The sequence below is a fragment of the Nerophis lumbriciformis genome, linkage group LG12 (assembly GCF_033978685.3).
Source record: "Nerophis lumbriciformis linkage group LG12, RoL_Nlum_v2.1, whole genome shotgun sequence".
In the NCBI taxonomy this organism is placed as follows: domain Eukaryota; kingdom Metazoa; phylum Chordata; class Actinopteri; order Syngnathiformes; family Syngnathidae; genus Nerophis; species Nerophis lumbriciformis.
The window spans coordinates 46,260,827-46,288,480 of NC_084559.2; the positions used below are offsets into that span (position 1 = coordinate 46,260,827).

Below are 27,654 nucleotides of genomic sequence, written 5' to 3' on the forward strand. Positions count from 1 at the left end.
CACTGAGGTAAACAACCAACAGTATGTCAGAAAGCTAGCTAAAACGATACACATATTCATAATATAGTATACATTTTAACTGACCTTTATTTTACCATTTTTGTCTTTTTTTAGGTGGCTAAAATACGCGGTGCTGCTGACTGCCGTCTAACGTTACGTGTGATATATTGACTAACCCTGCTTAAAAAAAATCACTGAACAAAAAGTATGAATAAGGTAGTGAACTGCAACAGATTCCCGTGTTTGCAATAACGTTATAACGTTAGCAGTGAGTTTACAGCCTCACTGATTTAACTACACAGCAAATAAAAGTCACGTTACTTAGCCAATAAACGTTATCTTACATTCAAAACTTACCGTTCTTTGTGCAACTTCAAATGCCGGACGAAGTTGGAAGTTGTTGCCTCTCCATCAGTCATTTTCGAACCGCATGTGTTGCATACTGCAAACCGTTTTGTGTTGACCACCTCGTAATTTTTATACCCAAACGAAATTATTTTAGGTATCATTTTTTGTTCACCGGCGTGTGGTTTGGACATGTCTTCTTCGTTGGTTGTCCTGCAATCTGATTGGATGAATGCTGTGTGATGAAAACAAAGTAGATCTAATTTGATTGGCTGTTGTACTGACAGCACACCAGCTGACACACGCAACGCTGATAGACAAGTACACAATGAAAAATACGGAGCGCTCCCGAATAACTTTTTCATCTTTGGGTTTTGGGGAAAGTAGCAAGTCATGTCAAGTCATGTCAATTCAAAAGGCTCAAGTCCAAGTGAAGTCACAAGTCATTGATGTTAAAGTCTAAGTCGAGTTGCAAGTCTTTTTACATTTTGTCAAGTCGAGTCTAAAGTCATCAAATTCATGACTCGAGTCTGACTCGAGTCCAAGTCATGTGACTCGAGTCCACACCTCTGGCATTTATACAGGTAAACCACCACTGGTCCCTAAAGTGTTTTTTTTCCACAAGAAAAAATAAATAAATGGGTTGTACTACATACAGCGCTTTTCTACCTTTAAGGTACTCAAAGCGCTTTGACACTATTTCCACATTCACCCATTCACACACACATTCACACACTGATGGCGGGAGCTGCCATGCGAGGCGCTAACCAGGACCCATCAGGAGCAAGGGTGAAGAGTCTTGCTCAAGGACACAACGGACGTGACTAGGATGGTAGAAGGTGGGGATTGAACCAGAAACCCTCGGGTTGCTGAAACGACCACTCTCCCAACCGCGCCACGCCGTCCAAAAGGAGCATCCATTATTTACTGTAGGGGGTTACTACACACTTAGCAGATAATGCATTGCTTCAAGCATACAAAACACGCTGCCTCTTCCGTGCTAGCAAGACCATTGTTGTGTTTCGTCGTTTTTTTGGTGTGTTTTTTTGGAACATGTAAGTTCCCGTCTACGCTGACAGATGAAAAAGAATATGTCTCCCTGAGGTTGGGAGGCCCTGACAAAAGGAGAAAGTGACTGGCGTGGTGAAGGGATGTCTTCATGTGTCAGTTATATTTTGGGGCATGTCAGCGATTCAAGTAGATATGCTGTTCTTGTTTGCCACAATATGACAGATTATGAAACATGTCAACACTTTACAGTGGACATAGAAAGTGAACACGTTCCTGTTTAATACCAGGTAAAAAAGTGAGCCCGTACAGTGTTTTATACCGTGTGTAAAATTCTGTTTTCGGCCGAGTCATACCAAAGACTATAAAAATGGGACCCATTACCTCCCTGCTTGGCACTCAGCATCAAGAGTTGGAATTGGGATTAAATCACCAAAAATTATTCCTGGGCGTGACCACCGCTGCTGCTCACTGCTCCCCTCACTTCCCAGAGGGTTATCAAGGGTGATGGGTCAAATGCAGAGGACACATTTCACCACACCTACTGTGTGTGTGACAATCTTTGGTACTTTAATTTGAACTTAACTTTTAGACAAAGAACAACCCAAACCATGTTGGTAGGGCTGGGCAATACTGGGAATTGTAGGTATCGATACGATACCACGTAAATACAGAGCGAACGTCATCTACACTGAAAGCAACACTTTAATTAATAATTAGAGAAGTCTTAATCCCGATCATGTGATAACAAGTGACAATATATACACATACAGTACAGGAGAAAAAGTTTGGACACACCTTCTCTTTCAATGTGTTTTCTTTATTTTCATGACTATTTACATTGTAGATTGTCACTGAAGGCATCACAACTATGAATGAAATGAAATGAGTTTATTTTGGTCATACAATCAACCATTTTGTGTGATCAATTTAACAGCACAGATTATACATATTAAAAATCATACACATATACACACACAACAAGAACAAGAATGACCGAAAAAGGAATAGGCTGAAGCCAAGGCTTATATTTGCCTATCATATACATTCACTGAATATTAGATTGCCTGGAACATCAACGTTCAAAAAAATCAATGGGATGAAAGTAATCGTTGCTATATTTTATAATTGTCCATTATTTCACCTTTCAAGGCTTTCTTAAACCTTAACAAAGAACTACATGTCTTCAACTCATCACTGAGCTTGTTCCACCATTTAACTCCTAAAACTGAAATACATTTGTATTTTATATTCGTTCTTATTTAACATATTTCAAAAATCAATATCCCCTGTAAATTATAGTTATAATTTAAATCATTTAAAAGAATACAAGCTGGAAGGCTTTTGTTCTTTACTCGGAACACAAGTTCCATTGTTTTTAAATACACAATGAACACATGTGCAGTTACAGTATGGACTTAACAAAAAAAGGTGAAATAACTGAAAGCATGTTTTGTATTCTAGTTTCTTCAAAATAGCTACCCTTTGCTCTGATTACTGTTTTGCACACTCTTGGCATTCTCTCGATGAGCTTCAAGAGGTAGTCACCTGAAATGGTTTTCACTTTACAGGTGTGCCTTATCAGAGTTGATTAGTGGAATGTCTTGCTTTATCAATGAGGTTGGCACCATCAGTTGTGTTGTGAATGAAAAGGTGGTTCCAAACGTTTGGCCTTTTATACCGGTACCAAAATGTAGTTCAAAACGTTTCGATACTTTTCCAAAAAAAGGGGACCACAAAAAATGGCATTATTGGCTGTTATTTTAACAACAAATCTCAGGTTACATTAAACATGTGTTTCTTATTGCAATCAAAGAACAATGTTGTCCTTAAATAAAATAGAGAACATACGAGACAACTTGTCTTTTAGTAAACAAACAAAGGCTCCTAATTAGTCTGCTGGCATATTGTGTCATTTATCATTCTATTATTTTGTCAACATTATAAAGGACAAGCTGTAAAAATGGTTTATTAATCTACTTGTTCATTTACTGTTAATATCTGCTTACTTTCTCTTTTAACATGTTCTATCTACACTTCTGTTCAAATGTAATAATCACTTATTCTTCTGTTGTTTGATACTTTACATTAGTTTTGGATGATACCACACATTTAAGTATCGATCCGATACCAAGTAGTTACAGGATCACACATTGGTCATATTCAAAGTCCTCATGTGTCCAGGGACATACTTCCTGAGTTTATAAACATAATATACATTTTAAAAAAAGGAAAAAAGATTTTGTGACGCTAAAAAATATTGATGTAATCATAGTAGTATCGACTAGCTACGCTATTGTACTTGGTATAATTACAATGGATGTCAGGTGTAGATCCACCCATGGCGTTTGTTAGCGGTAACGCCGGTGAGCTATTGTATCCTCATCCGGTGTGTAGTGAAGCATGTTTAGCTATTCCTCGTCCTGCAGGGATGATACTTGTAAGAAACTTACTTTATTTGTCGCCATGGAGGCGAGGATTAGTGCTTTAGAAGTAGCCAAAACACCGCCGACTGTTGACGGATGTTAGCTGCTAGCCAGCTAGCCATGTCTCAGGGCATTTCCGTGTTATAGCTTTACTTTTATCGTCAGTTTTTAGGCCAAAATGCGTCCATTCACCCCTTTCTGTCTACATACTGTCTGATTGTAAGTACTCCATGATTGTGCGCTGCCGAACATGCTCCTCTGCTCGTAAACCCAGCAATGTCAAAACATGACACATAAATAAAAACTAAACAAACAAAAAAAACTGCGAACCCATCCATCCATCCTTTTTCTTGGGTGCTGCAGCCTATCTCAGCTGCATTCGGGCGGTAGGCGGTGTACACCCTGGACAAGTCGCCACCTCCTCCCAAGGTCCACACAGATAGACAGAACTGGTACTTTTCAAACAGAGTTTAGTACCGTTTTTGATGAATTAGTACCACGTTACTATACTACTACCTGTATACCTTACAACCCTATGTGGAGCACTTTGGTGAGGAAGCGTGTTAAGATGTGCCATACTTATATAGACTCTCAAATGTCAGCCAAGTTGCTTCACCAAGGGCACATAGAGTTTACGTTTCGGTCACATAAATACGAGTTTGCTTTTTACGTTACTTCAGCGAAAACAAATAAAAGAAAAGCTCACCATCATTGAGTTAGTGCATTTGACCTGGACCCTCATGATGCTTGTAGATGTACAGAGGGTTTGAAGTGAGGTGTCAGCAGAGAAGGCGCTACTGCTATGACTGAGATCAGCTGCTTGCATGCAGGCAGAAAGACAGGCAGGCGCCCTTGAGGTGCACTGAGAAGGCAGACTCTGGCGCTCCACTTGTCTGAATTCACTTCCCTTCATCTTTTGGAGATGGGCTGACTTTGGCTGTCGATAGCTGAGGGACCGCCTGCCAACCCTGAACTGTTCTGTACTGTCAGCTAAACATCAGAGAAATGTGTTGAAGAAGAAAAGTCCGGGCAAAACACTTTTGTTCAGGCTGATTTCCTGAAGGGAAAAAAAAATTGAGGGCAGTCAATGACTAACAGTGTGAAGGACTGAAGTCCAATATTCTAAGATGAGTCAGGTTTAACATTTGAGGTTCTAGGAAACGCTGCAATTAGGGATCAACAAGACAAAGTTTGTACACCAAAACATATTTGTATTCGGTCTGTGGTTCGTAAAACAAAGAAGTCGTACTATCTCGGTTCCACAGTACAGTACTACTAACCATTAAGGCTTTTATCACAATTTATCATTAATATCTAGAGCAGGGTGTCAAACTAATCGACTCACAAGTGGGCCGGACTGGTAAAATCACTGCACGATAACTTAAAAATAAAGACAATTTCAGAACAAGCACATTCTGAAAATGTACAAATTAAAAAATTTTACACTTACATGTTGCGGTTAATAGTATTCTATCTTTATTTCTCGTTATTTATACTTCCTGAATAAATTATGTGATAATGTTCATCAGTCAACTCATTGGTGTTAATTTTCCATCTATCAAGATAAAAAAAGAATATCAAAATCAAATTACAGGATGTTATTTATGTAGTTTGATCATTTTCCTCGACTGACATGTGTTTTTTGTTTTTTTGTACATATGTAGCATCATATACAAAGATACAAAGAATTGCTATTGCAACATCCAGTGGACACATTAAGAACAGCTGTTTCTTTCATTCAAAAATTTCGGCTACATTTTATAATTAGCAAACTCATCCCGCGGGCTGGATAAAACCTGTTCGCGGGCCGTACGTTTGACTCCCCTGATCTAGACCTAGGCTGCAATTCGATAAGTCAAATAACCGACAATAAATATAAATTAAAGACGGTAAGTTTTCCAGGGTCGATAAATCGCCATGTGCATGCTTCAAGAGCATTCACGCTGTCCGTCGCTTTTAGCGACTACGCGTGTTTGTGCAATAGCGGAATGAAAAGAATAGGGTGAATTATCTTGTCCTCATTAAGTGTCTTTGATTCTTCTGGCCCGCTAGCATCACAGATGCAACTAGTTAGCATGTAGCAGCTAACACGGACAAAATGATCACAAAACCAACTGTGTGGGAATATTTCAGTTTAAACCTTTGGAACAAGATGAGCCTATCAACACTGAGAAGCCAGTTTGCCGAATGTGCAAACACTTTGGTGAACAAGCCAGGTCAGTGTAAACAAAACATACATCACCAAAGACATGCTGCCATTTAATACTGTGGTAAAACTAGCATTTTTTAAAAGTGCTGTCAGTTTTCCTCACTCGGACTTTGCTAAACCTAATTTAATGTTGCTTATGAGCTGTTAATACACCTGTTTAAAGTTTAGTGTTTATATTGTTACTCTGCACTTTTCTTTAAGAAAGTCCTGACTTGATGCCAGTTAAATCATGTACAACTAGACCATGTTCAATATTGAAGTGTGACTTTTTGTCATTACTTTATTTAGCTATTTTGTTTATTGTTATGGTTGTGTACAGTACAGGCCCAAAGTTTGTACTCACGTTCTCATTCAATGCGTTTTCTTTACTTTCATGACTATTTACATTGCACACTCTTGGCATTCTCTCGATGAGCTTCAAGAGGTAGTCACCTGAAATGGTTTTCACTTCACAGGTGTGCTTGAAGCTCATCAAGAGAGAATGCCAAGAGTGTGCAAAGCAGTAATCAGAGCAAAGAGTGGCTATTTTGAAGAAACTAGAATATAAAACATGTTTTCAGTTATTCCACCTTGTTTTGTTAAGTACATAACTCCACATGTGTTCATTCATAGTTTTGATGCCTTCAGTGACAATCTACAATGTAAATAGTCATGAAAATAAAGAAAACACATTGAATGAGAAGGTGTGTCCAAACTTTTAGCCTGTACTGTATATTTGAGGGCTCCCTCCATCTCCTCCTTAAGATATGTTATTGCTTTTGGTTGTAATTTGTATTTAAGCACCAAATTTTGCTAACAGACAAAGTATATTTTATTGTTATTATTTCTTTGTTTTATTCAACTTTGAGATTTAAAAAATGTTCATTCCAATTGCAATGTTAAAATACACAATAAATACAAGTTTATTGCATTTGAAAGGATATACATGCATTATTATTGTGTATTATCATTTGGTCTTGTAAAAATCTTGGCAATAATATCGTTTATCTACAATAATTTGTAATATATCGACAAGCAAAATGTGTTTTCGGCCCAGGCCTATTGATATCACTTATCATTGCATCCCTAGTGTGGACTGACAATGATGTTTCTCAAAAACTATTGTTGCAGCTGGTACCCAGAATGCAGTTGTCATGTGGATGAACTGCAGATAGTCTAAGTCACATGTGTCAAACTCAAGGCCCGGGGGCCAGATCTGGCCTTCCACTTCATTTAAAGCGGCCCGCGTAATCCCTAAAATATGAGTCAATAAAGCATGTTATCATTTACGAAATGTAATTGTTTCATGGTGACAGACAGAAATACATGTATTGCATGCTATTGAGTATATTTTAAACTTTATTATCTAATAATGCAACAAATATAATACTATCTTTAATTTCAAACTTTTTAAAATTAAAACAAAAAAAATATCTGCTTGAGTTATATTAAAGCAAGTTGTTCATCAAATTGTACACTGTAAAAATGACAATAGATTTTACAGTAAAAAAACAAAAACTGGCAGCTCAGTTAGACTTAGATTTAAACAAACATTATTGATCCACAAGGGAAATTGTTCCACAGAGTAGCTCATTTGCAAAGGATGGAAAGGATAAGGATGGAATGATAATTCACACAAGGGCACAAAAACAGGGCAAAAACAAAAATTATAAAGTAGACTAAAAATGTACCATAGTAGCAATATAAAATATAACATATATTTGATATTTACATATTATATATACAGTATGTAATATATACTTATATATTATATTATTATATTATATTTGTATGTAATATATACAATGTATAATATTGTATAGTTGCCAGGATTTTACAGAAAAAAAAACTATAGTACCGTTTTTCCATTTACATTAATGTGCTGTAAAAAAAAAACATCGTAATTTTTACGGTGAAGTTTTGGCGACTCAGCTGCCAGTTTTTTGTTTGTTTTTTACTGAAAAATCGATATATTTTTTTTACAGTGTATGTAATACAAATATAATAATCAAATGCACAGCAATTAATTTGATAATATCATGACACCTCATGATATTATACAATTAATAATACGGTTACAAGCGGCCCTCTTAGGGCAGCCATAACTGCGATGTGGCCCTCAGTGTAACCGTGTTCCACATCTGTGGTCTTAGGCCCCTTCTACACTAATTTTAAAATATTTACCCTGGCTAAGGTTATCCAGGGTAAATCCCATCTAACCTTATCCTTGTCCACACACACACAATGGTCGTTTAAGATCAATGAGTCCATACAAAGCTAAGAGCCGGAGATTCAAGAAATAGACGGCGCACTTACCCGTGTAAAAAATGATCCAAGGAGGGTTATCTTAAATTATGATTTAGTGTGGCCGAAACGGGGCTTAGGCTAAATACTTATTAGTTTATTGAGCTATCCGGCTTAATGTAGACAGGGTCTTAGTCGATGTCCCTCTGACACACAAGGACACCACACAGTGGAGTTGAAATGGTTTTGTTTTTGGACTCCAAAGTCGTCAGCGGATATAGTAATCCCCATGACATATGTTGTCAGCCAGCGCCATAGTTACAGGGAAATGTAATATCTTAATGCCTGAGCATCAGGTGTGGTGGGAGCAATGGAGGAAGTGGTGCTCGTAGTCCAGTGGACTCTGGGAGTTCAAGCGGATTAAAGACAAGCCCTCAAACCATTAGGGAACCGTTACACATTTCTTTCCTAAAAAATTGTTATATTTGGGTACAAACATACAGTCGTGGTCAAAAGTTGACATACACTTGTAAAGAACATAATGTCATGGCTGTCTTGAGTTTCCAATAATTTCTACAACTTTTATTTTTTTGTGATAGAGTGATTGGAGCACATACTTGTTGGTCACAAAAAACATTCATGAAGTTTGGTTCTTTTATGAATTTATTATGGGTCTACTGAAAATGTGACCAAATCTGCTGGGTCAAAAGTATACATACAGCAATGTTAATATTTGCTGCAATAAGGCGCTTTTGGTAACCATCCACAAGCTTCTGCTTTAATGTTTGACCACTCCTCTTGACAAAATTGGTGCAGTTCAGCTAAATTTGTTGGTTTTCTGACATGGACTTGTTTCTTCAGCATTGTCCACACGTTTAAGTCAGGACTTTACTCCTCCAAAGATATTGCTGGGTATTGTGGCCAAACAGCTCAATTTGTGTTTCATCTGACCACATAACTTTCCTCCAGAAGGACTTATCTTTGTCCATGTGATGTCAGATGAAACACAAATTGAGCTGTTTGTCCACAATACCCAGCAATATATTTGGACGAGAAAAGGTGAGGCGTTTAATCCCAGGAACACCATTCGACCGTCAAGCATGGTGGTGGTAGTATTATGCTCTGGGCCTGTTTTGCTGCCAATGGAACTGGTGCTTTACAGAGAGTAAATGGGACAATGAAAAAGGAGGATTACCTCCAAATTCTTCAGGACAACCTAAAATCATCAGCTCGGAGGTTGGGTCTTGGGCACAGTTGGGTGTTCCCACAGGACAATGACCCCAAACACACGTCAAAAGTGATAAAGGAATGGCTAAATCAGGCTAGAATTAAGGTTTTAGAATGGCCTTCCCAAAGTCCTGACTTAAACGTGTGGACAATGCTGAAGAAACAAGTCCATGTCAGAAAACCAACAATTTTAGCTGAACTGCACCAATTTTGTCAAGAGGAGTGGTCAAAAATTCAACCAGAAGCTTGCCAGAAGCTTGTGGATGGCGACCAAAAGTGCCTTATTGCAGTGAAACTTGCCAAGGGACATGTAATCAAATATTAACATTGATGTTTGTATACTTTTGACCCAGCAGATTTGGTCACATTTTCAGTAAACCCATAATAAATTCATCAAAGAACCAAACTTCATGAATGTTTTTTGTGACCAACAAGTGTGTGCTCCAATCACTCCATCACAAAAAAATAAGAGTTGTAGAAATTATTGGAAACTCAAGACAGCCATGACATTATGTTCTTTACAAGTGTATATAAACTTTTGATCACGACTGTATATAATGCATGTTCATTGTTGGCGTTCTTGAGTACATCTCAACCAAAACCACCACATTTGTGTTTGCGCTTCGAATGCGTCTCCCCGCGGAAAGTGCACGTTTAACTACACAACTAATGTGTCCGCTGTTGTGTAAACGTACCTTGAGTCATTTCCTCCTGGAGAATAATAAGCAGTTGTAACCCCGAGACACTCCCAGGCCATGTGTCCTCAGCTCATAAAAGGAAAGAAAAATGTCAGCGGCTGTCTTACCGGGTTCTAAGGACATCATGTAAGACAATACATGTGAGAAGAAAAGGGGAAACGTGCAGTGGGATATGTGTTGTGTGTGTGTGGGGTGGAGGTTAATGTCAGCCACTATTGTTGAAGACTTTGTCGTACACACACAAACTCACTGCTCTTCGACCTCTTTCATTACTCCGGGATGTGATGTAACTCTACAAGTGCTTCAACACAGACAAGATACACAACACACACAGGTGGTGTGTGGGTTGTGGTCACAGGTGTGGTGAACACTTCTGTTCTGACCAACGATGACGAGTGATGTGTCTCAGGTTGCGTTGCAAAGGCCTGGAAACTTGTGTATACGGATAATAAATTCTACAAATATTCCAAGTTTTTTTGGACAATTCTGTCAGAGTATGTTGGTAACGAACCCGAAGATGCAGAGATGGCAGGCTTTGTCCAGGAAAACATGATTTAATTTAACACTATAGCAAAAAAACAAACAAAAGGGTACAAACAAAAGGCGCGCACAAGGCGGAGAACAAACTTGGCTATGAACTAAAATAGCACGAAGGCTAACTGTCGACAAGAAACAAAAACACTTACTGTGACATGAAGGAACTATGACATGAGCAGAGTGAACAAAAGTAGACAGAGCTACAACGACAAGTATTATGACAGGTAGTAGTGACAATAATCCAGCACTGACTGGAGAGTAAGGCAGGTTCAAATAGCAGCTGGCTGATTGACACCAGGTGTGACCAGGTGCCAATTAGCCACAGCTGAGGGGACAAAGCACTCAGGGAGATAATCAGGAAATAACCAAAATAAGAGCACTGACAGGAAACAAAGACAGGAAAACCAAAAACCTAACTGAACTGTCAGTTACAAACCTGACAAATTCTTCATAATGGATGACGATGAGTGGATGCAAATTGGGTCACTAAGCAGAATTGTATTTGGAATTTGGACACTTTTTTGTTTGTGTTAAACAATTTTTGTATGATTGGACTCAAACTTGAATGTAATTGTATGCAGTGATGGGCAGTAACAAGCTACATGTAGCTAAGCCACGTAGCTTAACTACATTTTCCAGCAGCTTGTCGGTAGCTTAGCTACTTTTTTAACGAGTAGCTTTTCCTGTAGCTTATCTGTTTGTAGACCCATGTAGCTAGGTAGCTTACATCAAAGTTACAAGCGACAAAGAGAGAAAATGGACTGCCAATCCAGGCCAAAAAAAAAAATATGGAGAAAATCCAACGACCTGGATGAATTAGACTTAGACTTAGACTTAGACACATTTTAATGATCCACAAGGGAAATTGTTCAACACAGTAGCTCAGTTACAATGATGGAAAGTGTAAGGATGGAAAGGACAATGCAGGTATAAATAGACTAATATAGCGATAAATATAGCCTAATATACTAATGTGAACATTACGACACATTAGGGCGAAACATTACGGACTGGCCAATCAGAGGCAAGATAAGGCGGATCATCGAAACTAGTATGCAAAATGATAACAGTGATGCACTCATGTCACATGATGACGATCCAGTCAGAGACAGAGGGACGCTTCAAGCTGACTCCCAAAAAAAAAAAAAAAATAAAAATAAAAAAAAATATATATATATATATATATATATATACATGAAAATGGCAAAGGAATTATCTCCCACAGATTAGATTGTTCCTTAGTGATGAAGATGACATGCAGGAAACCCACAATAATGCTTGTCCTTGGCCATATTTAGACAAATGTATGTGTTTAGAGAAAACAATGCCCAAATCTTTAGTTTGTAGTTGTTTACTCAGTAAACCAAAATCATAACTGCTCTCTTCATCTAAGACATGCAACCCAAATTTAGGAACTCCCATTCATGAAAAAGTTTTACTGCACATAATCAATGTTAATGTTCCCAAACAACATACAAGTCAAGATGTAGATAGATGCTGTTTTTTACTGTAGGTAGAGAAAATGAATAACATTATAGGGGTGGGCCAAAGAAAAGGCAAACTAAATAAATACATACAGTGGGGAGTGGAGACCCCGAGATGGAGTTGTAGGGTGTCCCCAGCTAAATGACATATAGTTAATAGTAATATTTGTACACTCTTAGTTACATTAACATTGATATTATACATGTGGTCCAAAAATAGAAATGTCGTTAAATGTAGATTTAATGTATCAAGCTACTTTTGTCGTATAGCTTGTAGCGTAGCTTGCTACAATTCTCCGGGGATATCTTCCCCTGTAGCTTTGTTACATTTAATCGAGAGTATCTTGTAGCTTAGCTTACTGCGTATTCCAAGTAGCTTGCCCATCACTGATTTTGTGCATGCTTTTGGACTAAAATGAATTAATGGGAAAGAAATTGTTAACAAAAAAAATGTGCAAATAACAAATAGATAGGAACTTTAGTAATCCCTTGGGAAAGTTACCTCGGGGAAATTAAAATTCCAGCAGCAGGTAGCACCAAAAATACAGAAAAAGCACTTAGATAGAAAACTACATAAGAATATTTTTAACATAAACTAGTTCTAGCAGCACGGTGGAAGAGGGGTTAGTGCGTCTGCCTCACAATACGAAGGTCCTGAGTAGTCGTGAGTTCAAACCCGGGATCTTTCTGTGTGGAGTTTGCATGTTTTTCCCGTGACTGCGTGGGTTCCCTCCGGGTACTCCGGCTTCCTCCCACCTCCAAAGACATGCACCTGGGGATAGGTTGATTGGCAACACTAGAAATAGGCCCTAGTGTGTGAATGTGAGTGTGAATGTTGTCTGTCTATCTGTGTTGGCCCTGCGATGAGGTGGCAACTTGTCCAGGGTGTATGCCGCCTTCCGCCCGATTGTAGCTGAGATAGGCTCCAGCGCCCCCCGCGACTCCGAAGGGAATAAGCGGTAGAAAATGGATGGATTGTTCTAGTAGTCGTAGTGGTAAAACACAGCTAGATAAGTAATAATATAAAGAAAATAATCTTGATCACATTTCAGTAAAGTAAGAAATAGATACAAATGTTTCACAATGATAACATGTAAACAATGATGAAAACAATATACAATGATTAGATGTTTCGTATCCAAAAAGGAGGTGGGAAGAAGTGACACTTATTTTATCCCACTTAAGCCTGGATTTTTGTCATTTCAGAGGCAAAGCCACTTGGCCTTTGGTGTGGTCAGGGCAGGAAGGCCATGAAATAAAACACTGATTTTAAGTCCACGGTCATAATCAATGTAGCTTAAAGGCTAAGGAATGATTACATGTTTAATATGCATTACTTTCAATTAAATAAACAAATCTGTTGATTTCACAGAATTGTATAATTCTAAATAAATAACATCAATTTAAAAATAAAAAATCTTCATAAATAACATCTGATTTTTCATGCTAGATAAAAAATAAAAAACAATTCGGATTGTAGTACATTAAAACACACTTTTCGAAATTTGGGTTACAATTATCCTTAGGACGCATGTCGTTGATGTCAGCTATACTTTGGTGGAAAATGTAATCATCTCGGAAGGAAGCAATTGTCGTGCTGCTGTCTCCCCCCCCCCCCCCCCCCCCCCCCATTCAACATGTACATAAGTAGCGTTGTATATGGTTGAGTTTGTTGCTTTAAAGACTAGCTAAAACAAAAGTATGCTCTGGAGTGGCATGTGTCGATGTAACAATAATCAATCAATCAATCAATCAATCTTTATTTATATAGCCCTAAATCACAAGTGTCTCAAAGGGCTGCACAAGCCACAACGACATCCTCGGTACAAAGCCCACATACGGGCAAGGAAAAACTCACCCCAGTGGGACGTCGATGTGAATGACTATGAGAAACCTTGGAGAGGACCGCATATGTGGGTAACCCCCCCCCTCTAGGGGAGACCGAAAGCAATGGATGTCGAGTGGGTCTGACATAATATTGTGAGAGTCCAGTCCATAGTGGATCCAACATAATAGTAAGAGTAAGAGTCCAGTCCATAGTGGGGCCAGCAGGACACCATCCCGAGCGGAGACGGGTCAGCAGCGCAGAGATGTTCCCAGCCGATGCACAGGCGAGCGGTCCACCCCGGGTCCCGACTCTGGACAGCCAGCACTTCATCCATGGCCACCGGACCTGTGCCCCCCCCCCCTCAAAGAAAAGGGGAGCAGAGGAGAAAAGAAAAGAAACGGCAGATCAACTGGTCTAACAGGGGGGCTATTTAAAGGCTAGAGTATACAAATGAGTTTTAAGATGGGACTTAAATGCTTCTACTGAGGTAGCATCTCTAATTGTTACCGGGAGGGCATTCATAGTACTGGAGCCCGAATAGAAAACGCTCTATAGCCCGCAGACTTTTTTTGGGCTCTGGGAATCACTAATAAGCCGGAGTTCTTTGAACGCAGATTTCTTGCCGGGACATATGGTACAATGCAATCGACAAGATAGGACGGAGCTAGACCGTGTAGTATTTTATATGTAAGTAGTAAAACCTTAAAGTCACATCTTAAGTGCACAGGAAGCCAGTGCAGGTGAGCCAGTATAGGCGTAATATGATCAAACTTTCTTGTTCTTGTCAAAAGTCTAGCAGCCGCATTTTGTACCAACTGTAATTTTTTAATGCTAGACATAGGGAGCCCCGAAAATAATACGTTACAATAGTCGAGACGAGACGTAACGAACGCATGAATAATGATCTCAGCGTCGCTAGTGGATAAAATAGAACGAATTTTAGCGATATTACGGAGATGAAAGAAGGCCGTTTTAGTAACACTCTTAATGTGTGATTCAAACGAGAGAGTTGGGTCGAAGATAATACCCAGATTCTTTACTGATTCGATAAGTTCAATAAAAGAAGGGATCCAGTTGTCGTCTTAACAAGCTGTTTTATTCACAACATTACATCTACTCCAAGTGCTAACTGCTAGCCTCAAACACATACGCACAATGTTGTAACATAAAGACATGCTGCAACCCGTACATAATCGCGACATAAAAAGCAGAGAACAGCTCCATTTCAGAAAGAGAGATAAAACAAAAGTAGTGAGCAAAAGGAAAAACGATAAATAAATACCGCGATAACGTCGGACAAGCAGAAATGCACAAAACCGTGTTTGTTAACAGTATGAGTCACTGCTTAGTCAGCACATGCAGTGAGCAAACTCGTCCAAAAGATGGCGCCATAGCACAAATAATAACACATTATGTTAGGTTCTGCGAATGTCAAAGTAAAGTATTCCGATTTAAGCAGTGATACATGAAAATGCACACCATAATCAGATATTTTTTTTCAGGGTCCATGAACACAGGAACATTCTAATCTGATTGATGATCAGATTAAATAAATGTCTCTTTGTGCCCCACTACAGACTTGTACACTTTTTGAACATAAAGTGTTTGAAACCAGCTTGCAGTGCATTCAAAATAGAACCCATGCAGATGTGTTCCTTTTGCCCACGATAAGAACACTTCCAGTCATAGTGCATTCAAAAAGAGCCCACGCTAAGGCAAAGTGTCCCTCTTGCCCACAATGGCGCATATCATTTTTCGAGGGGCACATGGCCACACACGGGGGCAACGAGAGCCATGAAATTCATGCCCTGCTCCCATCCCTTATTTATAGATGAAATACCTGGCTTTCTTATCATTATTATCATATACAATGATTAATTTACTGATCTTGTTGCAATATATTATCAATAATATTTAACTCATGTAGAAACATTATTATTTTATTTTTTTCACATGTACAATATACGTACACATGTATAGGCACTAGGGTTGTACGGTATACCGGTACTAGTATAGTATCACGGTACTAATGAATCAAAAACGCTACTATACTCTGTATTCCGGTTCGCCATTTATTCATTTTTTTACAGACATGACGGCGCATCGTCGTCACGTCATGACATTGCTGGTTTTACGAGCAGAGGAGCATGTTCGGCAGCGCACAATCACGGAGTACTTACAAGCAGACACAGTGTGGAGACAGAATAGGGAGAACAGACGCATTTTGGTCTAAAAACTAAAGATAAAGGCAAAGTTATAACACTGAAACGCCCACAGCAAGAGGTGCTTTAAGACATGGCTAGCTAGTTAGCGGCTAATGTCCATCCGCATACGGCAGTGTTTTAGCTACTTCTAAATTACTAATCCTTACCTACATGGCGACAAATAAAGTGAGTTTCTTACAAGTATCATCACTGCAGGACGAGGAATAGCTAAACATGCTTCATTACACACCGTAGGAGGATACAATAGCTCACAATGTAAACAAATGCCAAATGCCATCTACACCTGACAGCCACTGTAATGATACCAAATACAAGAGTGTTTCTAGTCAATACTACTATGATTAAATCGATATTTTTTAACGCCACAAAATCATGTATTTTTTTAATTCATATTATGTTCATAAACTTAGGAAATACATCCAGCTTCAAAAGGTAGTCACCTGAAATGGTTTTCACTTCACAGGCGGGCTTGAATCTCATCCAGAGAATGCCAAGAGTGTGCAAAGCAATAATCAGAGCAAAGTGTGGCTATTTTGAAGGAACTAGAATATAAAACATGTTTTCAGTTATTTCACCTTTTTTTGTTAAGTACATAACTCCACATGTGTTCATTCATAGTTCTGATGCCTTCAGTGACAATCTACAATGTAAATAGTCATGAAAATAAAGAAAACACATTGAATGAGAAGGTGTGTCCAAACTTTTGGCCTGTACTGTATGTATTGTATTATTTTTTGTTGTATTTATTGTATTGTGTATATAAATGTGTCCTGTCATTGACCGGTAACCACCTTGTCACCTTGAATAGAAGTGTTGGAAAAATGAATTATACCATTTCTGTATACCATTTTTTTCTAATATTGTGATTTGTTTTTCCTTTTAGGCGTGGCCTTGCACCTCAGGAGTGGACCCTGCCCAAACAAAAAGGAGCCTTTTTTTTCATTTTTGGGAGCTTGAGAGTCTGTGTAATTTTTTTTTGGTTTTACCTGACTTTTTAAACGCCTCAGTGTGTGTCTTTTGACAGCGAAAATAAAAAAAAACGTCTTAAACTAGCAGAGATGTTTGGTGTGAGTTATTTCCTTGTTTGCTAAAGCAATGTTTTTCAACCTTTTTTGAGCCAAGGCACAATTGTTTCATTGAAAAAATCCGAAGGCAGAAAAAGTAGAAAAATGAAACTCGGCAGTCGATATTGACCGTAAAAAGTTGTTCTCGCAATTGTTGGATGTGAATTTAAACCATACCCAACCATGCATCACTATAGCTCTTGTCTCAAAGTAGGTGTACTGTCACGACATGTCACATCACGCCGTGACTTATTTTGAGTTTGTTGGTGTTTTCCTGTGTGTAGTGTCTTAGTTCTTGTCTTGCGCTCCTATTTTGGTGGCTTTTCCTGTTTTGTTGGTATTTTCCTGTAGCAGTTTCATGTCTTCCTTTGAGCGCTATTTATCGCACCTGCTTTGTTTTAGCTATCAAGAATATTTAAGTTGTGCGGACGCTATCCTTTTTTGTGGGGACATTGTTGATTGTCAAGTCATGTACGGATGTACTTTGTGGACGCCGTCTCTGCTCCACACACTGCAAGTCTTTGCTGTCGTCCAGCATTCTGTTTTTGTTTACTTTGCAGCCAGTTCAGTTTTAGTTTCGTCCTTTTCTTAGCGGCACTCGCCTTTTGTTTATTTTTGCGTTACCTGCACGCTGCCTTCCGCTGTCGTCTGCATATTGGGATCACGACAAACCATTGTCGTCATTCCCGACATCTACAAAGCAATTAACTACCTGCTGCCACCTACTGATATGGAAGAGTATTACACGGTTACTCTGCCGCGCTCTAGACAGCACAGACACTCAACAACGGCACATTGTTTGCGGATTATAAATACTGGTTTGGAAAAAATACTTTTAACCCAATTAGGTGAAACTACATCATCTCCCACGGCACACCAGACTGTATTTCGCGGCACACTACTGTGCCAAAGAACAACGCGCCTGACATAATTGGGTCCTGTTTGCTGATGACGAGGAACGTGCCCGCTGATAAAAGCCGTCAGCTCGATCAAAGCGTCCGCATCAAAACTGACGCACCGTTTTAAGTTTTACCTTGGGGAAAAAAAACCAAGACAATAAATCCCTTGCCTGGTAAATCAAATAAATGTACCTGAATGTGCAATATGAGCGACATCGTCGGAATATGTTGCCAATAAGACGCGTGTGTGTATTTCACCGCTTCATGTTTTGTTGAGTTGGGAAAGAAAAGTGCGACACAATTCAATCCAAGACCATCAAAAGGAGTTTGAGAAATGTGTTCTTATGAGAAAGGCGTATAATTTGTCCTGCTCTTCTCTCCATTCATCTTCATCTTCATTTCCCCTCTTTTTGCAGCCATATTACTCTTTCTGTCCTACTCTACTTAACATTCATTCTCACTCGTCTCCCTTTTTCCCAGCAGCCGTCTTCATTTCCTTTAGCGCCGTGGCTCCTCCCTTCTTTTCAGCCCCTTCCTCTCCCTCGCTTGTCTTCCTCTCACATGTCACATCAGACGCTCTTGTCTTCCGCTTGCCCTGTCATCACATTTTTCACACCGCTCCGTCCCTTAATTGGGCCTGTATCATCATATTGTGGGGAATATGTGATGAAAGATGGCCTCCACCTATTGCCCCCTCCCCCTGCAAACACACACACACACACACACACGCACAAACAAGCACATCGGTGGCCGAGCCGCTTTTTTTTTTTCACGCCTTATGTTTGCACCAAGTTGTCAGAGGCTTGACAGGTGAGACGGCGTTCCCACAGTGTCCGATGATGTTTGGCGGCTTTTTTGATGAGACAAAGGATGCCCCCGAGCCAGCAGTCACATTTCCAGGCAACACGGAAAATAAGCAGAATAAAACAACCCACAGAAGGTGTCCCGTGGGTGCCGGAATATCTCGGACAAGCATCTAAAACAACAGAAAAATATTGAAGTCATATTGAAGAATTTAGACTGAGAGACTGAGACTTAGACTTCCTTTTATTGTCATTCAAATTTGAACTTTACAGTACAGATAAGAACCAAATGTCGTTGCATTAGCTCATGGTAGTGCAGGATAAAAAAGCAATAAGGTGCAGATATAAATAAATAGATTACTGTACAGATAAATATATTGCACTTTTGCATATGCATCCAGGTTTATGGATGTATGTTATATTGTCTTTATATTCCAGCGAGTTAATCCGTTTTTGGGGGGGAATTGAGGGGATTATTATGATGCGTTCAAGAGTCTTATGGCCTGAGGGAAGAAGCTGTTACAGAACTCTTTCTAGAGTCCAGCAGTGAAAACAGTCCTTGGTGGGGGTGGGAGGAGTCTCCACAGATTTTCTGAGCACTGGTCAGGCAGCGGCTTTTTGCGATCTCCTGGATAGGAGGAAGAGGAGTCCTGGTGATATTTTCCGCCGTCCTCACCACTCTCTGCAGAGACTTCCAGTCTGACTTCCAGTGCAGACAGAGATGCAGTTGGTCAGCAGGCTCTCTATAGTGCCTCTAAAAAGTAAAAATAAAAGTAAGTCTAAGTCTAATTTGCTTATGGGCCAGTTTTGATGTGAAAAGTACTTTTTAGCATGAGTGGATAACTGTGATAACTTCAAGGGATGATTGTCCCGAACTCCAACCACAATATTAGATGATCAAAATCAGTCAAAAACGTTTATAAAAAAAAACGTTTTTTAAAAAAAAAAAGTAATATATATTTATTAATTTAATAGGGAAATCATAATACAGGTACTGAGAAAATAGACACTTTTGTCACGTTGTGGGCGCATGGCTGCGGTGGTTGTGTTCCCTCCAATGCAGAAGACAAGCAGGAGCAGCATGCAGTTAGGATTGAGCTTTAATCAATCAATCAATCAATCAATCAATCAATCAAAGTTTACTAATATAGCCCGAAATCACGAGTATCTCAAAGGGCTGCACAAGCCACAATGACATTCTCGGCTCAGATCCCACATCAGGGCAAAAAGAAACTCAACCCAATTGGACGACAATGAGAAACCTTGAAGGGGATAAAACATAGGAACATACATAAAATAGAAATAAAAACATGAAATCTAACATAATACATACATATATATACCTTTAAGAGTTGTAGGTACCATGACCTCGGTGGCTGCTGCTTTTCAGTAAAAAGAGGAAACGTAATATATTTGTAATAAGAAAACTGAACTCAAAGAACTGAAGTCTGAAGTATTTTCTCTACTCAACAGGCTTTATCGACACGGAACACGTGTTGTGCTATTTTCTTCTTTGCTGTTTAGGTAACCACCAACAGGAAGTATTCAGCCATGACCCCAACACAGGTCAAGATGGAGAAGTCCACAAAATACCTCAGTTATGTATTTAGTATGTTGCTAGTATGTCTATGATAAATATACATTTTGGCTTGGAAGTATCTGGGCACAAAGACAAAGGGATTGAAAAATGAAACAAAATATAACAATATCATTTCCGAAATGACAAGAAACATATAGTACAGGCCAAAAGTTTGGACACACCTTCTCATTCAAAGCATTTTCTTCATTTTCATGACTATTTACATTGTAGATTGTCACTGAAGGCATCAAAACTATGAATGAACACGCGTTTAACAAAAAAAGGTGAAATAACTGAAAACATGTTTTGTATTCTAGTGTCTTCAAAATGCTCTGATTACTGCTTTGCACACTCTTGGCATTCTCTGGATGAGCTTCAAGAGGTAGTCACCAGGAATGGTTTTCACTTCACAGGTGTGCTTGAAGCTTATCGAGAGAATGCCAAGAGTGTGCAAAGCAGTAATCAGAGCAAAGGGTGGCTATTTTGAAGAAACTAGAATATAAAACGTGATTTCAGGTATTTCACCTTTTTTTGTTAAGTACATAACTCCACATGTGTTCATTCATAGTTTTGATGCCTTCAGTGACAATCTACAATGTAAATAGTCATGAAAATAAAGAAAACGCATTGAATGAGAAGGCGTGTCCAAACCTTTGGCCTGTACTGTACATTATACAGAACAGTGATTCTCAAACTGTGGCTCCATCTGGTGGTACTCCAAATATTGTATTCGTTATACACGTACAGTGTTTTTATTTTCCCATATTCAAACACAGTGTTACTGTTCAAACTGTGTGTAATGTTACAGTGGCCAAAAACAGTAAATATACTTTTTTAAATAAAACCTCTGCCTTGTTTTAATGAATACTTAGGCCTACTACGCTACTGTATTTTAAGGTTGGTCAATATGGTTTGAGAACCACTGATATACTGTAGAACACTCATATCATAAAAATCTGTAGAGGCAGAAATCAAGCACAAAACCTGCAAAAAGGCGCTAACTAGCATCTCACGTGGTAGTAGTCACATCAATTATGAGGAACAAAACATGAGAGCAACATCTGGCGTTCTAAAGAGCATCTTTAAAAATAGTGCTAAGAAAGATTACTCTCAATACTTCTCAAACAGAAACGTGAAAAATTACAATAAAAACAATGTTGCCATGACCTCCTTCACAGTTTTTGGACTTTTTTTCCCCCCACTCTCTGCCTTCTGACCGCTGGCTCCCACACCTGTTCCTAATTGGCAACCTGGACACAACTTTTCCTGGTTGCCAATCAGGCTCCTATATATTCCAGTCCTAGCCAGAATCACTGTTCTCTGTTTCGTGTTTATGGTCCACTGAGACCGTGTGTATTTATGTCCTTAGAAGTTTTGTCTCTTGTGCACTCCCTAGCTGTACTTGCCTTCTGTAATTAAACACATTTTTACCTGCGTTCCGCCCGCTGTTCTCTGCATCCTTGGGGCCATGCTGCCAGCAACGCTTCCCATCCTGACAGAAGTAGTGTAAAGCTTCGTAAATATTGGACCAAATCTGAGAGAAAAGATTCCAGATACTGGGTCGGTTGAGGACTTGAATGACACCATAGACAGAAATCCCAACTCGATGTTTCTCACGGGTGTGACAGAAGAGGTAATAATCAAAATTGTGAATAAATGTAAATCCAAGACCTCAACCGACTCTAATGGAGTTGAAATGGAAACGATAAAAAGGGTTATTGAAGAGATTTCAGAACCTTGAACATACATCATCAACCTATCATTCCAAACAGGCAAATTCCCAAAGAAAATGAAAATAGCAAAAGTTTTTCCGATTAATAAGACTCAAGAGAAACACCAGTTTACAAACAATAGACCTGTTTCCTTAATTCCACTATTTTGTAAGAGTATTGAAAAATTGTTAAACAACAGATCGGACAAATTCATGAATACAAGTGGAACGCTCACGGACAACCAAAACAGATACAGAGCCAACATTTGTATAATTATTATTATTATTATTTAAAAAAAAAAATTGTTGTCCTGTCCAGCTACTCAGGCAAATCATATAGTTGATGTAGATGCCCATTTCGGCTGTAACACATTTACTTTACAAAAGAAAAGTGTAGGATACTTCTCTTGTTGCCTTATTTGTATTTGACTTTATTAAATGTATTTATATTATTAGTTGGTGCAGCCGGGCCGGATCAGGAGGGGATAGAAAGAGGAAAAAAAAGGAAGACAGAGGGGGAAATTGCGGGGACAAGAGGGGGATAAGACAGAGAGACAAAAACAACAACAGCAAACACAACAATAACAACAACAACAACAACAGAACAGCATCAGCAAATATGATATGTACAAATGTGATGGTAAAAGTGATAGCAAAAAAGCATTTCGTGAAATAAATAATAAAACAGAAATGACAATGAACATTATTACACTCCAAATAGAGCAATACAAATACCAATAGAAATAGCACTATTGATAATGAATAATAACAACAATGTACCTCTATTATCAACAATACAATTGTTTCAAATGCAAAAATACATACATGTAATAATAACTTGAGATACAAAAGAAAGCAGACAAATGGAGGGAAAGAAAGAGAAGCCAACTATATTAACCTTGTAGATTGTTATAGTAAAAATAGGTCAAGCTTTGACAGTGTGTCATGTGTTAACCAGTTTACCCTACGCCAACAACATTTATATAGTCTATTTTCTATTTTCTGCTGGATCTACTCTCTATTTTATGCTGCTGCTGTCACATATACTGTATATACTGTAATATTGTACATGGCCATTGGTATATATTGTATATATGTTATAGACATAATATAATATATCTGTATATATATTATTCTGTACACATATTATGTATATATTCGTATATATGTTAGATTTTTTTATCGCTATATTAGTCTATTTATACCTGCATTGTCCTTTCCATCCTTACACTTTCCATCATTGTAACTGAGCAACTGTGTTGAACAATTTCCCTTGTGGATCATTAAAGTTTGTCTAAGTCTAAGTCTAAGTCTAATTATATGCATGAGTGTATGTATGTACTTATGTGTACTTGTATATGTACAGTATGCGTATATGTATGTTTGTACAGTGAATGTGTGAATGTGAACACATGTGAGACTTAAATAATCAGAATCAGAATCAGAAATACTTTAATAATCCCCGAAGGGAAATTCATATTTTCAGCACAATCCCATTCAAGATCAGACAAACATTACAGAGACAGAACAGGATCGCTGACGGGTCTGCCAACTTCCGGCGCCCTTTACAAAAAAGGTAAGAAACAGGTAAACGCTGGGTGGGGTTGAGAAAAGAAATATTCAGTCTAAGCCAGGGCCCCTGGAGAAGGGGTTCAGACTGAGGCCAAGGAGAGAGAAAAAACCTTGTAGCCATAGCACACATAAGCATGTGTGTAAGAGGGAATCATCAAACATCAAAGAACACAAAGGACATTAAAGACATTAAAAGAGCAAAGCTGATGCAACCAGCCATTTCTACATACATCTACAAAGGGAAAACAACAACAATAAAAAAAACATTTACACTGTGGTGGCCTCTGCGCTGTTCCACACCAGTGTCTGCTGGGGTGGGGTGAGCATGGCCAGAGACAGGAGCAGACCCAACAAAGCAACCAAGAGAGCCGACTCCACCCTCAACCAGTGTCCAGTCTGCATGGACTAATAAATGCTCAGTGGCCTTGTGGTTGGAGTGTCCGCCCTGAGATCGGTAAGTCTTGAGTTCAAACCCCGGCCGAGTCATACCAAAGACTATAAAAATGGGACCCATTACCTCCCTGCTTGACACTCAGCACCAAGGGTTGGAATTGGGGGTTAAATCACCAAAAATTATTCCCGGGCGCGGCCACCGCTGCTGCTCACTGCTCCCCTCACCTCCCAGGGGGTGATCAAGGGTGATGGGTCAAATGCAGAGAATAATTTTGCCACACCTAGTGTGTGTGTGACTACCATTGGTACTTTAACTTTAAATAAAAAATAAAAAATCTGAATAATAAAATCAATAATGAATTAAATAATGACATAACAAATTAGATATTGACATAAATAAATGGTTAAATAAATATAAAATATTGATCATATTGAATTAATGAATACTAAATAATAAAATAATTAATTTTGGTATTAAAATAATTAGTTAAATAATAAAGCAATTAAATGTGCTTTGACAATAAGTCATTTAAGGACACATTGAATACAACATGTATGTATTTAATTTCAGTTATCTATTGAATTAGTTATTAATTCTAATTTTGTCCTATTTGACCCTAACAAACAGTACAAACATGACCCATCATCGAAGAACCTCATCAAAATGAAAAAGTACATTTAAAGAAAGTTGTGTGCTGGCATGTGTGAGCGGGAGCAGGAGTGTCAAATGTGCATGTTTCTCTACGTACATCCTGCAGAGTGATTGATTTCCGAGTGTTGAATGTTGACAGAGTGTCCTGCGGTCCCAGGAGGGACCACACCACAGGAAGCAGCCATCTCCATCTCACTGTCCACTCTCCCACCTCTGCCCTTTCTCATTGCCAGCCTCCATCCCCTTTCAATATACAATATAAGGCCGCCTCCTCCCTGCGATATCCACCATCCTCCCTGATGGCTTTATTGACAGGGAACATTGATATCTATTGCTGGCTAAAATGAGGCGCCGTCTTGCTGCTAGTGGGTGGAAATTCCTTATGTGGCTCAATAAAAGACAGTCATGCGTGGTAATTTACTGTATGGGAACTCACAGCTGCTTTCACCTACATACCACCTGTGTGTATATATATATATATATATATATATATATATATATACTGTATATATGACATTAGACTCACATACACACACAGATGAACATCATAGGTTTTCAATTTCGCTGCAACAGAATCGCTTTTTAGCACCCTCTTCAATCTGTATAGCCAGCAATCACTTGCAATGTGCGTATTTGCACATATATGTGAGAGTGGGGGTGGAAAAAAAATACTACAAAAACGGCTGCAAAACGTTTTAAGGGTTAAAACGCTGCCAAAAATGTAAAGAAAACACTGCTTTAAGGGTAAAACAATGCTTTAAGGGTTAATACGCTGCCAAAAATGTAAAGAAAACGTTGCTTTGAGGGTTAAAACACTGACAAAAATGTAAAGAAAACACTGCTTTAAGGGTTAAAACGCTGCCAAAAATGTTAACAAAACGCTGCTTTAAGGTTTAAAACGCTGCCAAAAATGTTAAGAAAACGCTGCTTTAAGAGTTAAAACACTGCCAAAGATGTAAAAAGAAAACACTGCTTTAAGGTATAAAACGCTGCCAAAAATGTAAAAAAAAAAAACCCCGCTGCTTTAAGGGTTAAAACGCTGCCAAAAATGTAAAGAAAACCCCCTGCTTTAAGGGTTAAAACAATGCCAAAAATGCTAACAAAACGCTGCTTTAAGGTTTAAAACACTGCCAAAAATGTTAAGAAAATGCTGCTTTAAGAGTTAAAACACTGCCAAAGATGTAAAAAGAAAACACTGCTTTAAGGTTTAAAACGCTGCCAAAAATGTAAAAAAAAAAACCCGCTGCTTTAAGGGTTAAAATGCTGCCAAAAATGTAAAAAAAAAACACTGCTATAAGGTTTAAAACGCTTTCAAAAATGTAAAAAAAAAAAACCCCGCTGCTTTAAGGGTTAAAGCACTAACAAAAATGTAAAGAAAACACTGCTTTAAGGGTTAAAACGCTGCCAAAAATGTTAACAAAACGCTGCTTTAAAGTTTAAAACACTGCCAAAAATGTTAAGAAAACGCTGCTTTAAGAGTTAAAACACTGCCAAAGATGTAAAACGAAAACACTGCTTTAAGGGTTAAAATGCTTCCAAACATGTAAAGAAAACACTGCTTTAAGGTTTAAACCGCTGCCAAAAATGTAAATAAAAAACCAGCTGCTTTAAGGGTTAAAACACTGACAAAAATGAAAAAAAAACCCCACTGCTTTAAGGGTTAAAACGCTGCCAAAAATGCAAAGAAAACGCTGCCAAAAATGTTAAGAAAACGCTGCTTTAAGAGTTAAAACGCTGCCAAAAATGTAAAAACAAAAAACCCCGCTGCTTTAAGGGTTAAAACGCTGCCAAAAATGTTAAGAAAACGCTGCTTTAAGGGTCCAATAACAAAACATCACTCGGGTTCTGATCTTGGCGGCCATTTTTCCCAATCACGCCTCTCCAGGTTTCACTGTCATTGCCAACATGAGCGTTGAAGTCTACCAGGATCTTCAGCTCTCACTGGATCGGTTCGCAGCCGAGTGTGAAGCGACTGGGATGAGAATCAGCACCTCCAAGTCAGAGTCCATGGTTCTCTCCCGGAAAAGGATGGAGTGCCATCTCCGGGTTGGGAAGGAGACCCTACCCCTTGTGGAAGAGTTCAAGTACCTCGGAGTCTTGTTCACGAGTGAGGGAAGAGTGGATCGTGAGATCGACAGGACACTGTATCGATCCGTTGTGGTGAAGAAGGAGCTGAGCCGGAGGGCAAAGCTCTCAATTTACCGGTCGATCTACTTTCCCATCCTCACCTATGGTCATGAGTTTTGGGTTATGACCGAAAGGACAAGATCACGGGTACAAGCGGCCGAAATGAGTTTCCTCCGCCGAGTGGCGGGTCTCTCCCTTAGAGATAGGGTGAGAAGCTCTGTCATTCATGATGAGCTCAGAGTAAAGCCGCTGCTCCTCCACATGGAGAGGAGCCAGATGAGGTGGTTCGGGCATCTGGTCAGGATGCCACCCGAACGCCTCCGTAGGGAGGTGTTTAGGGCATGTCCGACCGGTAGGAGGCCACGGGGAAGACCCAGGACATGTTGGGAAGACTATGTCTCCCGGCTGGTCTGGTAACGCCCCGGTATCCCCCGGCAGGAGCTGGACGAAGTGGCTGGGGAGAGGGAAGTCTGGGCTTCTCTGTTTAAGCTGCTGCCCCCGCGACCCGAACTCGGATAAGCGGAAGAAGATGGATGGATAATTCTTTAAGGGTTAAAACACTGCCCAAAATGTTAAGAAAACGCTGCTTTAAGGGTTAAAACACTGCCAAAATAAAAATAAATATTGTCTGTATCTGATTTTTT

The 27,654-nt window shown here is 39.0% G+C and overlaps 1 long non-coding RNA gene across 1 annotated transcript in view; it reads left to right on the forward strand.

The window, feature by feature from the left end:
- The window catches only part of LOC133623385 (uncharacterized), a 104,982-nt gene extending 87,702 nt beyond the window's left edge, over positions 1 to 17,280 (forward strand). Inside the window, exon 4 of the long non-coding RNA XR_009817882.2 lies at positions 17,094 to 17,280. This is a non-coding gene — a long non-coding RNA (uncharacterized lncRNA). The remainder of the gene's footprint in view (positions 1 to 17,093) is intronic.
- The last annotated feature ends 10,374 nt before the right edge of the window (positions 17,281 to 27,654 follow it).